Source organism: Eptatretus burgeri, chromosome 15, assembly GCF_056783735.1.
Source record: "Eptatretus burgeri isolate ZD-2024b chromosome 15, Ebu_testis_v1, whole genome shotgun sequence".
Lineage (NCBI taxonomy): Eukaryota > Metazoa > Chordata > Myxini > Myxiniformes > Myxinidae > Eptatretus > Eptatretus burgeri.
This window is the reverse complement of record NC_140975.1, coordinates 59039193-59057285: the sequence shown is the minus strand read 5'-3', so window position 1 is coordinate 59057285 and position 18093 is coordinate 59039193. Positions and strand designations below refer to the sequence as shown.

Genomic DNA, 18093 nt, shown 5'->3' with positions numbered 1-18093 from the left:
TTAAAGTTGCTGGTCAGATATATTTCTTTCCATTGGTTGCACAAATGTGTATTATATAGCAGTTTTCTTCCATAAAACCCCTCCATTAGGTGGTGCACTGAAAGTAAGCGTCCACCTATTCGATCAGGCACATTTCACCGATGTTTTATGATGCATGCAGGCATGGAACTAGAAAGCCATTGAGATAAGCTAGGGTGTGGAATGTCATGTGCATAAATTGTCACCATTCTTCATATTGTTTGTGCAATTCCCATGACGTGCCTTTGTCGTAAACCCACTCAAAAGCTTTCCTTAGACTTTCATTGTGGAGGGATGGAGGTGGGGTGGGGAGAAGGTCAGTTGGCGGTGGGGGGGGGGGGAAGGGGTTGTTACAGGCAGATGAAAAATACTTTCTGTGTGAAATACTTGAATTACTTTCCTTGTACCCTGTACATGCATTACATGTAAAAATAACACATCATAATTATTATTTGACGTGATTGGTAATCAGGGACTTCATTATTGTTTAAAGTACGAGACTATAGATTATGATCATCTATGACGGGGTGTCCCGAGTTTGCCGAGGCCCCCAAAAGCTCATTATGTCTAATCGTAGGCAATCTCAGCATATTATAGCTCTCAGAATCTCCAGCTTATAAGTGGTCTAGCCGGCTAATATTTCTTATTTAAAGTGATGCAAAAATTATGCCTCTCAGCTAATTCCTGACAATCATACTTTTTCAAGATGGGATTGCGTGATCAGGATGATCAAACATAAACAGTGATTAAAAGAAACATAAAACATTGTCTACACTGGATATTCTTCAGCAGGCAGTTGTTGAATGCTTCGCTCATGGCGGTGAGCTTTTCAAATTCGCAAAGAGAAAGATGTACATCAACCGTCTGCATAATTGTTCAGAATAATACATTGTACTAAATAAGAGTAACTGGAAGGAAAATATTTGATCTTAATGGACCACGAGTGTACTCACAAATTGACAGGTCTAATTGGACTGTGTTTTGTGCAAAACAATATACAGTATCCACTCTTCTTCGCCGTTGTCAGTGTCTGTGATGATCATATATATTTAAAGCAAACAGGCTTCATCCGTTACAAGGTAGCATAGTTCAGAACCTACTCTGTTTCACTGCAGTCTAATCCTGGTGTTTATTAACAGTTTAGTTGACTTTAAATCTTAGGGGTCTTGAGTTTGAGTCCCTGTTGTGCCGTTGAAATAACACCAGGTGGGTTGAGTCAGCCTGTCATCCTTCTGAGGTCGGCAAATTGGATACCAGATTACTGTACTGGTAACAGGGGCACTGCATCAGCGGTACAGCACCCAGTAAATGATGCACCCAGCAGTCATGCGCTGCACACAAAACAGCAACTGGAGTCTGAATCTGCAGATTTTAGCTCCTCGGGTAACAGCAAGACTTCCGTAAAAACCAGCCTCAGTCGTGTAATGATTAGAGCGTCCGCTCTGAGTCTGGGAGGTTGTCGGCTTGAACACCGGCCGAGCCACACCAAAAACCTTTAAAGTGGTATGTGTTATATATACTTCCTTGCTTGACACTCAGCATCCAGAAAGATAGAGCATCAACAAATAACCATAAGTTGGAAGTCAGAGTTTAGGCTTTGATGGGACTGCAGGATTGGAGAAAAAAGAAAAACTACCTTTGGCTCTGACAAGGGTTTACGCTTGAAACGTTAGCTTCTCCTTGCTTCCCATGGCGGTGAGCACAGCTCGATCACCGTTCCATTGATTCCATCCCTTGTCCTACCTGTACACTGACGTGCAGAACGTGTACGGGTAGAACAAGGGATGCGGAACGACACGAAAGCCTTCACCACATTAGTTCTTAATTCTAATTTGATATCATAGCTTGCATGCAACGATGTTTCATCATCATTTATGAAGTTTACTCAATCAAATGTAAAAATATCTTCGTATATTTTTCGATCACCTGCTTTGGTCAACATCGCATTATTTCCCTTTCATTATTACCTCCAAAACCGAATGTGGACCGGCCTAATGGCCTCCCCCTGCATCAAAGGTCCTTGTAAGGGAACTTCTATTATTTATTATTTTTTATTCGCTCCCTTATTGTAATTTTGAAAAGTACAACTGATTGAATATTATGAATTTGACACTATAACTTCTCTTAATTTAGCTTAACAATTTTCTTCATAGGATTGGTCGATTGCCAAAACTTTTTTATAAAATGATTTAGTATAAGCACATAAGCATAGCATCGGCGTTATAGCTTGTTATTCGGGAAAATGAGTTCAACTGTTTGAACGCTTGACAACATCGGAAAGACAAATACAGACGCTGAGCTTATGGGAAGTGACATCACTTCCCAGAATATCCTAGGTTCCAGTAACGCCATCTTTTATGACAACACCACTCTCACGGCAACAGCACTTTTCAACATCCTTGACCTTGAAAGATCTGATGGGCCTTTTTTACAAACTGTGGCGTTGAGAGGAGGCATGCAACTCACCAAAAGACAAGTCTCGCTCCGCTGATGGCTGGCACACACAGAGCATAGGGTAGCAAAACACAAGTCCCTTATAGGGCACAATTGTACCGTATTATATACAGTATTTGTCAAAATTCACAAAACATTTTTACGCTGTTAAAGAGTAGGCAGCAGTTAGAGCAGAAATAGATGACGAAAATCTCCACCTGCTGCCTTCGAACAAAACCAACGGTAAGATATTGGTGATGATGAAAAACATCGTAATTTGGCATGCTCAGACAACACAGGTGCTTGTTGAGACAACTTGTGTTCTGTGCGAGGGAAGATGCGGCCATTTCTTTATCCACTTTGGTGTAGCAGAGTGATGACAACCTCATTCAAGCATGTGCTTAGTCTTTTTCGAGACACTAGAATACACTATGCGGTCAGTGTGTATATGTTAAGGCCCGGTCACACCTTGACGTTTTAGCCAGCGATGGCAATGTATTAAAATGTATGTAAAACGCTGGCTTACGTTGAACTTTTGATGTTTTTTTTTTTAAGATTCGGACGTATTCATAGCGACTTGGTCTTATGTATAACGCATTGGTAATGGACACAGAACGTTTCGTTGTGTTATAGATAACTTATACCAACGAATGCTGAACCTGTTGTCGGCCTACACAACCGATGCCCAACGATAGTCTAACTTAGGCATAGAGCGTTGCACGCATCGCCGACAATGTCGTGACGTAGCCTATTAAAAGGCTGACGCACAACGATTGGAATCATAACTGCCGTAGAAATGGAAGTGACAACATTGCGGTCACACCTTGGCGATCTTGCCAGCGTATGCCGACCTAAGAAAAATGTGTCTAAAACGTTGGGGCACGTCAAATACGGTATGAGTAAGTTTGGTATACGTGAGTACAACGCTAAAGTACGCTATCATACGTCGTAGTAAGTAGAGTACGTCAAGAAATTTTAAACATGTTCAAAATTTTACGACGTACTCGGCGTATGACACACGTTCCGCATGCGATGGGGATAAGTTTTACACACGATATGTGGACGCTTACACACGTCCACAAAGGCTACCTATAAGCTACTCATAAGTCGAAACACGTCGCGGTAATGTCTTTTTTACGTGAAACTTATTTCTAACTTATGTTTGACATGCTTTGAACCAATTCTTTACGTAGTCCCAACACACATCGACATATCTAGACGTATTCCAATGACGTCTTCCGGTCGACAAAAAAAAAATAAATGAACGTGTTTCTAGCTTACAACTGCCTTATAAAGACATGTTCCCAGCGGTTTTGGGAATTGGTATATAAAAATGCTGCTCATAAAAGGGGAACCCAACAGTGTTTTCGAGTCCTTTTTGAGTCGATGTCCATGTCAGCAGTTACAGTATCAGTATCAGTATTAGTATTAGTATTAGTATTAGTAGTAGTTTGTTCATGTTGGCAGTAGTAGGTGAGTGTGAGGGGGAGGGTGTGGGTTATGATGGATCGTCCTTGCGTTTAACGATTTAAATGATAAACTCAACGATTTAAATGGCTGCATCTCCACTATTGAAAGTAGACGCTTGCGCTCAACAATTGGATTTTTTTTACACTCAACGACTTTTAAACGGTACCACTCAACTATTTTCATTGTTTACAATGAACGATTTAAATTGCTGTCACTAGCCTTTGTTTTTTGACGCTGGGGTTTTGAATTTGAAGCGTTTCTTCTGAACGTGTTAAAATGCTCAAACTCGACTATTTTAAATAGACGCTGTCGATGGACAATTGGAATCATAGCCAAGCTAGACATCGAAGTGTGAAAATCCTCGTCATGCCGAAGAAAAGTTTGAAGAATGCTGCAAATAAGTGTCCTGGCCGTGGCCGTGGACGCTGACGCAAGGACGATCCATTATACCGACGTCTTTCAGCCTATGAGTAACTTAAAAGTAACGTCTGTCGACGTGTGGCAACGATCGCGTAACGTGCCAACAACACGTTAATCATAGGTTAGAAATAAGTTTCGGGTACGCTAAACATTACCTCGGCGTGTCTCAACTTATGATTAACTTACAAGTAGCATGTGTTGACGTCTGTCAACGATCGCAGACCGTACATACAACTTGTGGCCAGCGTCGCGGAACGTGTGAGTCATACGCCGGCATACGTCGTGAAATTTCAAGCATGAAAAAATTTGAGGACAACCAAAAAGTACAACGTTTAAAGCCAATGTACAACGACGTATGGCAGTGTTTTTCAGCGTGCTCACAATGTTATCAAAACTTACCCATAACGTATTCAACGTGTGCCAGCGTTTTAGAAAAAAAATTCAAAAATCGGCAAACGTTGGCTAAAACGTCAAGGTGTGACCGGGCCTTTACATTGGCAGCATTATATATATATATATATATATATATATATATATATATATATATATATATATATATATATATATATATATATATTCTTCTTCTTCTTTCGGCTGCTCCCATTAGGGGTCACCACAGCGGATCATCCGTATGATCCGCATAGTGATTTTGCACCTGTTTTACGCCGGATGCCCTTCCTGACGCAACCCTGGTCGCCTCTTACGACACACGGATATGGTACATCTATTTTAACTGGGGTATACACCGGCCCAGTATACTGGTACTCATTTCGCCGACCTCGGAAGGATGACAGGCTGAGTCAACCCCCTGGTGTATTAATTCAGTGGCCTAACGGGGCTTGAACTCAGGACCTTTTGGATCCCAAGCCGCTGCCCTAACCACTGCGCCAACACCATATATATATATATATATATATATATATATATATATATATATATATATATATATATATATATATATATATATATATATATATATATATATATATATATATATATATATATATATATATATATATATATATACATACATACATACATATACATATATATACATATACATATACATACATATATATATATATATATATATATATATATATATATACATATACATATATATATATATATATATATATATATATATATATATATATATATATATATATAAAACATCATTGCACAGTTCAAAACCTTAAGAGGGTTAGTATCACTATTTTGCAAACATCCTGAAAGGAATATGATGCACTTTGCTTCGAAAGACTTTTAAATTTATTTTCCTATGTTTCTTGGTCTGTATCAATGAACAAGGTGATTCACAACACTCCCTCCTCCCTCTCTCCATTACCACTTCTTCAAGGTAATTCGATATCATAATGCATGAAATCAACAGGACATTGATCGAGTTATAGTAACCGCTGTAGCAAGCAAGGAAAATCTGATATTTCGGGCATTATCCCTCCGTCGGAGCAAAATCAAAAGCTCTCTTTTTCTCCGACAAAGGGTTAATGCCCTAGACGTCAGCTTCTCATGAGTTCGCACGGCGATGAGCACACCACGATCAATGTTCTGTCGATTTTATCCCTTGTTCTACTTGTACACCGATGCAGAACGACATTATAAACCTTCACCAGCAAGATTAGTTCTTAATTTTAATAATTGATGTCATCGTTTGTGCAGTTTACTCAATCAAATGTGATAATGTCTTTGTGAATGTTTTGTTCACCTGCCTTGGCCAACATCGCATTCTTGCCCCGTCATTATTGTGAAATTGTAATACTTTGTTTAGTGGTTAAAAAAGTCCTTTTTAAAAAACATGCCTGTTTAAACACATCTTAAAACACATCTTAAAACATATCATAATGGGTTGATATTTCACTTTGTTGCCTTCTTCATATTGCCACCAAATCACACTTTTTTTAACTGTTGTAGAAATTAAAATCCTGCAAACTCTCTAAGTTTTAATCTATGAGAACTTTAAAAAAAATGATTCCAAATTTATTTACATTTTTTAGGTATTCATTTCATGTTGTTTTTCTTCTTCTTTTTACTTTTGCAATTGTTTTATTCTAATTTATCTCACACTTCATTTTAAATTGAGTCCACTGTTTTATTTTCATAATCACAATTTTCAAACATTGTTCTCTGATGTAGTTTTCCCTGATATTGAAAACATGGCCTTACAAAAGGACGTATGCTATAACGTCAAGTACCTTACAAATTTGGTTTGGGTACACTTATGCCTGTATAGCTGGAACATTTTAACACAAACAAAGTAGAGCACTTCCAAATCATAACATGTGGCCAGTTAGTTGTCTGACATATTTAGTGACATTTACGAGACAAAAGTTGAGGCAGCAATTATTACACAACCAGAAATACCTAACTCCGTCATCTCCAAATCAAGAAATGATGTCTGACTCCAAGGCATTCCATTGATATCTGTTCATAATTTTGTTGCACTGTACAATGGCAAGCAAGTGTTACGACACATATTTGAAAGCGTTGCATGCTTACATACACAATCGGACCTCTGTATCTGGCATCCTGATGGTGACAATCATTCAGAGCATGTTTTCGTCAATGCATACCTCCCTGTATTCAAGATGCACATCGCTGGAAATTTACCCAGAAATATAGAATGATTGCTTTGTCCTGGGAAATTGAACGCGTATGCAAGGCCGTTGATTCGAAAATCCTCAGTGCAGATGTGATTGCCAAAATCAATTTTCCAAAACATCAAGAAAAACAATAATTTTATTATCCCCTGCGTGTGTGCGTCACTCTGGTGGCAAACTAAACTGCCCAAGGATGCTGAGAATAAAAGGGGGCGGAAATACTTGGCTGGGTGGGCGAACGAAGCTTGCTTGGACCCACCCCCTGAGAGCAGTCAAGGGAAGAGGCTCGGAGAGACAAAATTTAGGATTCTGGAAATTGTATAAATTATGCTTCCCAGCAACATTTTGTAAACTCAATAAGGCATACCTTCTTCCTCATCGATAAAAAGCATGCAAAATGACATACTGTACTGTGTTGCATTGATCATCGGTTTGGGAATTGAACCCAGATCCAACATAGAATCGCTATCTCTCTTGCAACATGTTACATGTATCATTACTAATATTAATCAATCATTGTAAAAAGGGAAGATGCTAACTAAACAGGCTTATAAACGCCTGGAGACAGCAGCGTTCGTGGCTTTATTTCATTGTTGCGAATGTGATAACCTTGATAATCTCTTTAACTAAGCTGAATTACAAAATTTAAGCTCCAGAATTGAACTTAGAAGCAGTTCCGACTTGGTGTTCGTCTCCGGGCAGTGTTTATGTCCGGATGGGAGTTTGACTCATGTAAGAGCTAACACACAGAATGTACAACAAGGGGACCAGGAGACAATCGGGGCAAGATAGGAAAGCATAAAACAGTGAGGAACAGAAACATTAGGACATCTGTGCAAGGGAGAGGGATGGGGTGGGGTACACGGGATAAACAAGATGGACACTGCAAGGGCTTTCAGGTTATTGCACTACATGGACTTCCAGGAAGGAAAGCAGGGAATTTGAAGGAGGTGGGTTTGGGGTGAATTAATGGGGGCAGAAAAGATCGAGGTTTTGGATGGGGGAAGATAAGAGATGGTGGTGAACAGCTGTTTTGAAGACCTGGAGGGAAGAGTGGGATTGAAGGGTGTTGGAGTTTGTTCCAAAGATGGGGAAAAAGTGGAATGAAAGAGTGAAGGTGAGCAGTGATTCTTGATATTGGAAGATTTAACAGAAGGTGGTCGCTGGCAGACCTTGAGCACCCTGCAGGAATACAGTAATCCCCCGCTATATCGCGGTTCACCTATCGTGCCCCCGGTTCATCGCGGGTTTTCCCTTGGAACCTAACTAATTTTTTTATGTGGATTCCCCCGGTATATCACGGTAATAATATATAAAATATAAATTATTTAAGCAATAAATTATAATGCGTGGCGCTTGACCAGTCACACAACGCACGAGACAAAGTTTCGCTTGTGAACTTCGAATATTTTCTACGTTTTTTCTCCAAGCCCTACGATGCCGCCCAAACGCCCTGCACCTTCTAAGGCTTCTGGAAAGGAACCGAAGCACCAGAGGAAAGTCCTGACGCTCCAGGAGAAGGTTAAGGTGCTCGATATGCTTCTGGAAGGAAAAAGGTTTGCCGCGGTTGGACGAGCACTGCCAAACCGACCAGACCAGACGAGTGGATCTCCGGCACCTCAAACCCGATCACTGCCAAGGCGACCAGACCAGACGAGTCGATCTCCGGCACCTCGAACCCAATCACTGCCAAGCCGACCAGACCAGATGAGTCAATTTTTTTGGGAGGCATCCATTCATCACGGATTTTCACTTCTCACGGGGGGGGGGGGGGTTGGAACGTAACCCCCGCTATAAACGGGGATGACTGTATAGTGGTTTGGGGGGGGGGACAGATCACAGTCAGAGTAGGGGGGCGAGGCCAGAGAGGAGATAGTGGAAGACAGAAAGACCACCGATCTGCCTGCAATGAGAGTCAGAAACCTAAAGACTCAGCCTCATTGTGGAAGATACAAATGGTCCTAAATGCCTTGGTTTCCACAACGTGAAGCTGAGAAAAGTCTGAGGCAGCAGCACCAGCCGAGAGCGAGAGCAGTACTCCATCAGGCTGCGGCTGAAAGCTTTCTACATGGTGAGGAGCTCAGGTGTGCCAAGAAAGGACTTCGCACAATGGAGGATGCCCAGTCGGCGCCTTGCTTTGGAGGCAAGCTTGAAAATGTGGCTTTCCCAGGAAAGACCATGGCAGATAGTGAGACCAAGAAGCTTGAATAAAAGGACTTCTTCAAGAGGATTGGTGAGAAAGTAGATGTGGGGGTTTCAGATGGCCCTTTTGGAGAGGCATAGTGAGAGTGTGAGATTTGTCAGGGCTGAAAGACATGTTCCACGTGTTGGACCAGCTTGTGATTTTATCCAGATCTGCAGAGAGTGAAGAGGCTGCTGCTTGCTGATCTGAGGGATGACAGATGGGGCGGCAGAGGGTGGAGTCGTCAGCAAAGAGATATAGAGGATTTTCCAGAGTTGGAGAGATCATTGATGAAAACCAGAAAAAGAACAGAGCCCAGAACACTACCTTGAGGAACTCCAGCCTAGACAGGAAGAGGGTATGAGAGAGTCAACATGTGAGGGCCACATGTTGACTGTGACAGGAGAGGAAGTCTGCAAGCCATGAGTGGAGATGCATTGAGAGTGCATTGGATACCATAGGAAGAGAGTTTGTTGAGCAGAGTAGGGTGCCAGACCGTATCGAAAACACGCAATATATTTCGGTAGATGGCTCTGATTTAATGGCTGGCATTGATGACCTCCATCTATTGTTGGGAGAGCAGGAGGCCGGGGGCCAGTGGGACCGACCTTGCATCCCCCCCCCCACGACAATTTTTCACTGATATCACAGTGTTCATATATATCCCAAGTATCAGAAATAAGATGTTCCCAGAAAAATAACTCATTTGCACTATGCTTTATTAAGCCATTTCCATGGCAACCAATCAAAAATATACGAATCTCACAAACATCGGCAAAATGTCAATATCTCTGTCAAATATAAACATAAAATCACAAAATTGGTGTCAAATTAAAGCTTGTACATTTACGTATTAAAATAGATTTTGTTTATGCTAATTAGCTCATTTGCATATTAATTAAATTTGACTTGAAAACAATTCCCACAAAAATGCAAGAATTTCCATTTTCTTTCCTTGTAATTACCAAACGTCAGTTTTTTGTTAAATTAAAAACATTACTTAAGTGTTGTCAGATACAAGCCAGGTTGGCAAAAAATATATTACTTAAGTGTTGCCAGATACAAGCCAGATTGGCAAAAAATATATTAAATTTTTTGAATTTTTTTAAGTTGGCTAATTAGTAGAAAATACAAAGCACAATGAATCGTTCGAAAATCATGCGAAATGTGATTAATCAATATAATAAATTACCTGGGTCTGATATAATACATAACTGCAACTTCTGATGTCTGTTGGTGTTTCAGGGAAACATAACTATTTTCTATTTGAGTAAAAGTAGTGGAAATAATTTTAAATGCATTGATATGCTAATTAGGATCCGCCATTATGGAAATTCTCATTTTCGTAAATATCTCAACTTCTGGTACATGGAAATTTGGAAATGTGGAATCTTCACGTATGGTTGGAGGGTCAAGGAATAAAGTAAACATATTTCCTTTGTTGTCAGAGATGAAGAATAATGTTTGGATAGCTTAATTACATGCAAAAATGGAAACAGCTTTATAAAACATAGTGCAAATGAGTTACTTTTCTGGGAACATCTTTTTTCTGATACTTGGGATATATATGAACACTGTGGTATCAGTGAAAAATTGTCACAGGGGGTGGGGGGGGGGGGTGGTGCAAGGTAGGTCCCACTGGCCCCCGGCCTACAGGAGCAGCAAGCCCAGGGTAGAGTGACCTGGTCTGAATCCAACTTAATCGGAAATCAAGCCATTGGAGTAGATGAAGGATTTAATGTTGGAACCGATGATGGATTCCATGACCTTGCTGATGATTGGGAGAAGGCCGATTGGGCTGTCGTTGCAAGGATCTCTTGTTGCACCTTTTTTATGCAGGGCGGTAATGTTTGCTGATTTCCAAGCAGATGGCAGATGATCTTGAGCAAATGAGAGGGTGAATAGAACAGAGAGAGGGTGAGCAAGAGTGGCAGAGCAGGTTTTTAGGACACGTGGGCTGATGCCGTCTGGACCAGTTGCAGAATCTGAGTCGAGGTTTGACAACAAGATCTCCGGGTTCATGCCTGGACAGGAGTTTGTCTCCTGACGTGTCCGGGCGGTGTTTGTCCCCGGATGGCTTGGCTCCAGAGTGTCCGGGGTGGTGTTTATCATATGAGCATTAGAAAATGGATTTCAGACATTATTTTGTTTCCATCTTCACTGTTATTCTATGCAGAATGATTTTGATGAGACTATGAATCATAATTGATGCTCCACTGCACGTCTGCCTTCCATTTTCCTTTCACCTCATGCTGCCTTCCCTTCCCCCCTCACTCTCCTTCCCTCCTTGCTCCCCCACCCCTCCTTGGGTACTCCCTCCTCTCTTCCTCCCACCCCTCTCTCTCTCCCCCCCCCTCTTCCCCTCCCCACCTCACTATTCCCATCAGCAAAGCGACCGGTGGTATTTCTGAGTGTATTATTAAGCAGGAGTGTCTGTCTGTCCATCTGTCCTTCCGTCCCTGAACTACTCCCTCAGTTTTGAGGCTAGTCCCGTTAAACCTTCTGAGGAACGTTTTGGGGTCCCAGCAGATGTCCTCAGGTGGGTGAGAGGTTTCATAAATTCCTCAAAACAATTTTGATGATGACCTTTGATCCGTACGAATTTGCTCCCTATCCAGAAGTAAACATGACCACGGGTTCGGCAGAAACATTTGCTGGTTTGATAATATCCCAATAAAATAGTGATTTTGATTTTCCACCTGAACGACCCCACTTTTTTATCCATTGGAATGTGGGTGGTAGGTTTCATAAATTTCTCAATAGAATTATGATTTAAATTTTCAATCTGTACGAAGTGTTTTTTTTATCTGCCTTTTCTTAATTGGCAGATTCGTTTGTATTGGTTGTCATGTGAGAATGGCGTCGATATTTGTTGACCTCACGAGTGTTTTTATTTTGCTAAATTAATGGTATCGGATTAATTTGTAATTGGAATGATGCTGTTTGGAATGAGCATATTGAAAGTTTGGTGTTTAAAGCAGAATGAGGAAATTATGTTAGGGTTTATCCCCGTCAAGGGCGTAGCCAGAGGTCCAAAAGCGATGAGGCGAAAAGAGGTGAACCTGGTTGGTGTGACAGTGCGCATAGCGCAGCGTTGCAAGTGCCAACGTCGCGAAGCCATTACGGCGAGGGGTCTGGGGGCCGCTCAAGGCCCCCAGAAGCCAATGCATTTTTGATGCCCAGAAACCTATTCTTGGCTAATTTCAATGCTCAAAATTTAAAAATGTTCACGTTTATTTCAACCACATTAAATGAACATGGGGTGGGGTGGGGGGGGGTATTGTCCAATTTAGGCATGGAGATAAGAGTATTCAGAGCACTGCCGGGTAACTTTGATAGTTTACTCCCCAGAGAGCTCAGATGGCCAGAGGGCTCAGGTCATATCATATTTCAAGAAATGAGCGACGAGGCAACTGCCTCGTCTGCCTCAGCCTGGCTACGCCCATGCCCGTGACATTTGGGGATTCGACATTTGGGATATATCAATCATACCTTCTTACTGTAATGGTGAGCATCACCACAGATTATGTCTCACATGGTAAAACCGCATAATCTGAAAAGAATAACCATCCATCTGCCAGCCAGATGATTGCTCCTGCTAATGCAATGCAAACCAATCAACCAGAAGACACGTGGTGCGATCGGTGGGTAAATCGAAAAATGTGGAGCATGACGAGCACTTTCCTAATCTCCAATGGACATAAAGTTCTACACCAAAGAGTCACATCCAATCCGGAGGCCTCAGTGTAGGACTTTATGCCCATTGGAGATCGGGGGAGTGCTCTTCACACTCCACATATTTCGATATATATATATATATATATATATATATATATATATATATATATATATATATATATATATATATATATATATGTTGTTGTTCGTCTTTTGGCTGCTCCCGTTAGGGGTTGCCACAGCGGATCATCCATTATGATCTGCATACTGATTTGGCATAGGTTTTTTTTTACGCTGGATGCCCTTCCTGACGCAACCCTGGTCGCCGCTTACGACACAGGGATAATGATTGGTTTTCGCCAGGATTCCGGGCTGCCCTACACCCTCTCATAGCACAGCCCAGCGCAGAGCTCCCGTCCTCAAGCGATCCTCCAACCCAAGCCTCCGAGTAGCCGGATTACAGGCGCACGCCACTTTGCCTGGTTATATATATATATATATATATATATATATATATATATATATATATATATATATATATATATATATATATATATATATATATATATATATATATATATATATATATATATATATATATATATATATATATATATATATATACATATACATATACAATTTTAGAAAGGCTTTTCTGGCAAACCAGTCACATATGCTCTGCCTGTTAGGCATGAGCTTAGCACAGCTACAGCCTCCTACATCTCTGTAGGATTGTACTGCAGCTATTACCAGGAAGAGAATTTAATTCTGAATGCTGTAGTCTTTGTAGACTAGTCCACCCTGGACAGGGAATGTCCACGGACACATGTTTCAAGCTTGTTGGCCCTCTTCAATGTGGAGCAGAAGAAAAGGAGCTTCAGAAAGATTTGGCAGTATATTGTCCTGACGAGCCCATAAAGTGGGTGAAATCTTGATCAGCGGCTCTGCCTTCATTTATTTGTGCTTGTAAGTCAAGGTCTTCAAAGACCTGAGTGCCACATGGATGACATCATAGTTTCGAGGTGATGTGTCAGCAGAATTTATACACGTGACATCAGTCATGTTGCATGAAGGGTCAGTGTTGTTACTTTCTTTACAGTATATGGTGAAAATGAGAGTTCTGGGACACTTTTTTTCCCTTGGATTCCTCAAATTCTCTTCTGATAATGCACTCATATAACCTTCACAACTGCATAACCATATAGTCTTTTATTTACTTATTCCTAGTTCTAAAAAAAAAACAAAAAAACAACTTTGGTTCAAAAAAAAAAATGTTCTGGGGAACTGTGCTATAAAAGTGGAATACTCTCAGAAACTATAAAAAAGGACTTTTAATCGCCCCCTCCCATTAACATCTCTACACCTGCCTTAACTTATGTTTAGCTTTCAGATGGATGATTAACTTCTATGAGTCATTAGCACATGGTGGTTAGGTTGCTGTGCAAGCAAGCGGCATTAGCCATAGACTAATTACTAACTGTGCAGCCTTGGAATGCTCTCAGAGAGTATAAAAAACGCAAGTTTGGGGCAGACAAGTGAAGCCTCCATCACCTGCTTTGGAAGTTCCTCTTCCTATGGACAGGGAAAACCTACATCATTTACCTGCATCCCTTGTTTGTCCATCTCTGTCTACTTTCTTCCTCCGCCATGCTGTTGGTGTTTCCCCTTTCTCCTGCTGTTCCCTTTGCGATGTTATGTCCTGATCTGTTCCCTGTCCTTGCTGTTCCAAAAGCCTAAACCATGTATATTTTTTGAAAAAGACGAGTTTGAAATAGAATGTATAAAAACGTCTTTTGAAGAACACCCCGATCAGGTTCTTTATTCATATCAAGGATCAACGAAGAACGACTTGAAGTTATGTAAGACAGACAGGGATATGCACTTTTCATGAATCCAATATGCACAACATTTATCCCAAAGTTTCATTGCAATTTGTTAAAAAATATTTTTTTTACCACCCTCCAGTTTTTTATAGTCCCTTTGAATCCCAACATAATCAATGACAGACTGGGTGGTTGATTTTCCCTTAAAATTGGATGAATTAGTTTACAACTCAATGATGCCAAAGTAAATATTTGTGTTCGATGTTTTAAACGATATTCAAGCTGTAAATTGAATATATGTTAAAAATTACGCAGCACAGCAAAGAGGGTCATGCAATATGCAATCATCCCAATCCATATATGTTTTACATTTGGTTTTCTTTTGTTTTGTGTGGAATATGCTGTTTGAGTTCCAAAAGTAACACGTACTTCTCACCAAATCCGAATGAATTTATAAACCTGTTCTCGAAGGACTTTTGTCTTCTGAAGACGAGTTATCGGCTAACCTTGGAGTTGTTGAGCTTTATATAGACCTTGGTAAATCCTGGTGTTAGCTTAGCGGTTAAAGTGATTGGCTTAAGATGTTAAGGTCTTGTGTTCAAGCCCATGTCATGACACCAGGTGGGTTGATTCGACACTAGGTGGGTTGATTCAGCCTGTTATCCTTCTGAGGTTGGTGAAATAAGTACCAGTGTACTGGGGTAATAACCACTTGGGGTAACTTGTGTCAGAGTGATGACCTGTGCAGGACTGTAGTCCTTGCCAATGAAACTGCCTCGGCAGCCCTATGTGCCTTTATGGCATGAAAGGAATGGTATTAGTATTATTATATACACTGTCGGACCCTTTAGTGGAGGATACATTCCTGAAAAATGTCGCAAAAGTTGGGGCATTGTTTCAGTGGGAAAAAGGGGGGATAGGTTCCCGGCAGTTCGTGATTCATCTTACTATAATTCACCGTCTGTCCGTCTGTCTGTTCCCAGGTACCGCAAAAATGGCTAAACCGATCGCAACCATTGTTTGGGTGTGTAATCCTGGGACCCCTTGGAGTAAAATAGGCATAAATATAATAACATGACCCTCTTGACTGCTCCCGTATAGTAGGGAGTGGGTGCTTCAAGTTAACGAAAATGAAAAATCCCACGAAAAACCATGAATGCATGAAGCACAGGGCCGCAAATGTAAAAGCAGGTCAGAAAAACTGCAAAAATGCCCGTGAAGACATTAACACAGGGCTGCAAATGTAGAAGTAGGTCACATTTTATGAACCCTATTCGCAGGGTCCACGAATAGCGGAACCGCGAATGTCGGGGTCTGACAGTATATATATATATATATATATATATATATATATATATATATATATATATATATATATATATATATATATATATATATATATATATATATATATATGTATATATATATATATATATATATATATATATATGTATATATATATATATATATATATATATATATATATATATATATATATATATATATATATATATATATATATATATATATATATATTTACTAGCGATACCCATGCACATGCACGGGATAGCAGTACAACATAGCTGGTAGCAGACGACAGACCGTACACGGGGAATGACAAAAATATGCATTGTGCAAAATGCAAGTGGTACTATGGAACGCCAAGACTTCCCAAACATTGTCGACATGTTCGCTAAGTGCCACAGCAATTTCATAGGGATCGTGTTACGGCGAGCTGAGTTTTTAGTGTGCAAGCTTGTTATTATAATAGAGAATATATATATATATATATATATATATATATATATATATATATATATATATATATATATATATATATATATATATATATATATATATATATATATATGACCGGGCATCGTGGCGTGCGCCTGTAATCCGGCTACTCGGAGGCTTGGGTTGGAGGATCGCTTGAGGACGGGAGCTCTGCACTGGGCCGTGCTATGAGAGGGTGTAGAGCAGCCAGGAATCATGGCGAAACCCAATCCTTATCCCTGTGTCGTACGAGGCGACCAGGGTTGCGTCAGGAAGGGCATCCGGCGTAAAACCTATGCCAAATCAGTATGCGGATCATAACGGATGATCTGCTGTGGCGACCCCTAATGGGAGCAGCCGAAAGACAAACAACAACATATATATATATATATATATATATATATATATATATATATATATATATATATATATATATATATATATATATATATATATATATATATATATATATATATATATATATATATATATGTACATATATATATATATATACATATACATATATATATATATATATATATATATATATATATATGTACATATATATATATATATATATACATATACATATATATATATATATATATATATATATATACATATACATATATATATATATACATATATATATATATATATATATATATATATATATATATATATATATATATATATATATATATATACATACATATATATATATATATATATATATATATATATATATATATATATATATATATATATATATATATATATATATATATATATATATATATATATATATATATATATATATATATATATATATATATATATATATATATATATATATATATATATATATATATATATATATATACATACCAGAATATTTAAACCGAATATATAAAAGCTCTTTCTAACCACTGATTGAATGACTGAATGACTCACTCACTGACTGATATTAAAGATTGGTACTTTCCGGGTGATGTAGAAAGCTGAAATTTTGTGTGCCGATGGACATCGAAGCTGGTACACCAGAAAAAAGTCACAGAATTGTCAGACAACATCCATAAATTAAAATATAAATAAAGAAATAAATATGAAAAAAATGCAGGTGAGTGACCCAAGACAATGGGGAAGCATGGTAATTTTGTGTGCTGACGGACATCGAAGCCAATACATCCAGAAATATCACAGAATCGTCGGAACGCATCCAGAAATAAAAATGTAAATAAATAAATGAAAAATCAAATGCAAGTGAGCGACCCGAGACAATGGGGAAACATGGTTCTTATGCATACACAATGTGTAAGCCCATCCCACTAATATAATATGTGTGTGACTTCTGCTGTGTGTGAAAAAAGGTAAGATTTTATGGCAAAGCACTTCTCTACATCCATCCATCCATCCATCAGGATCACACTCTGTGCAGAGCATTGGTGCTGCCAAAGCAGTCTCCTTGGCTATTGGGCACAATCCTGGACAGGTCACTACTTCAACACAGGGTAGTTGAATAGCTCAATCATCTCAGCAAGCCGGTACTCATTTTGCTGACTTCAGAAGGATGACAGGCTTGGTCAACCACACCTGGTATTAATTCAACAGCAAAACAGGATTTTTATCTCAGGACTCTAGGATCCCAAGCCCAACACCCTCACCATTAAGCCAA

At 39.5% G+C, this 18093-nt stretch overlaps 1 protein-coding gene across 2 annotated transcripts in view; it reads left to right on the top strand.

Moving 5' to 3' along the window:
* The window catches only part of LOC147012278 (protein kinase C epsilon type-like), a 341866-nt gene that overhangs the window by 132170 nt on the left and 191603 nt on the right, over positions 1-18093 (top strand). The gene's annotated exons all lie outside the window — the stretch shown is intronic.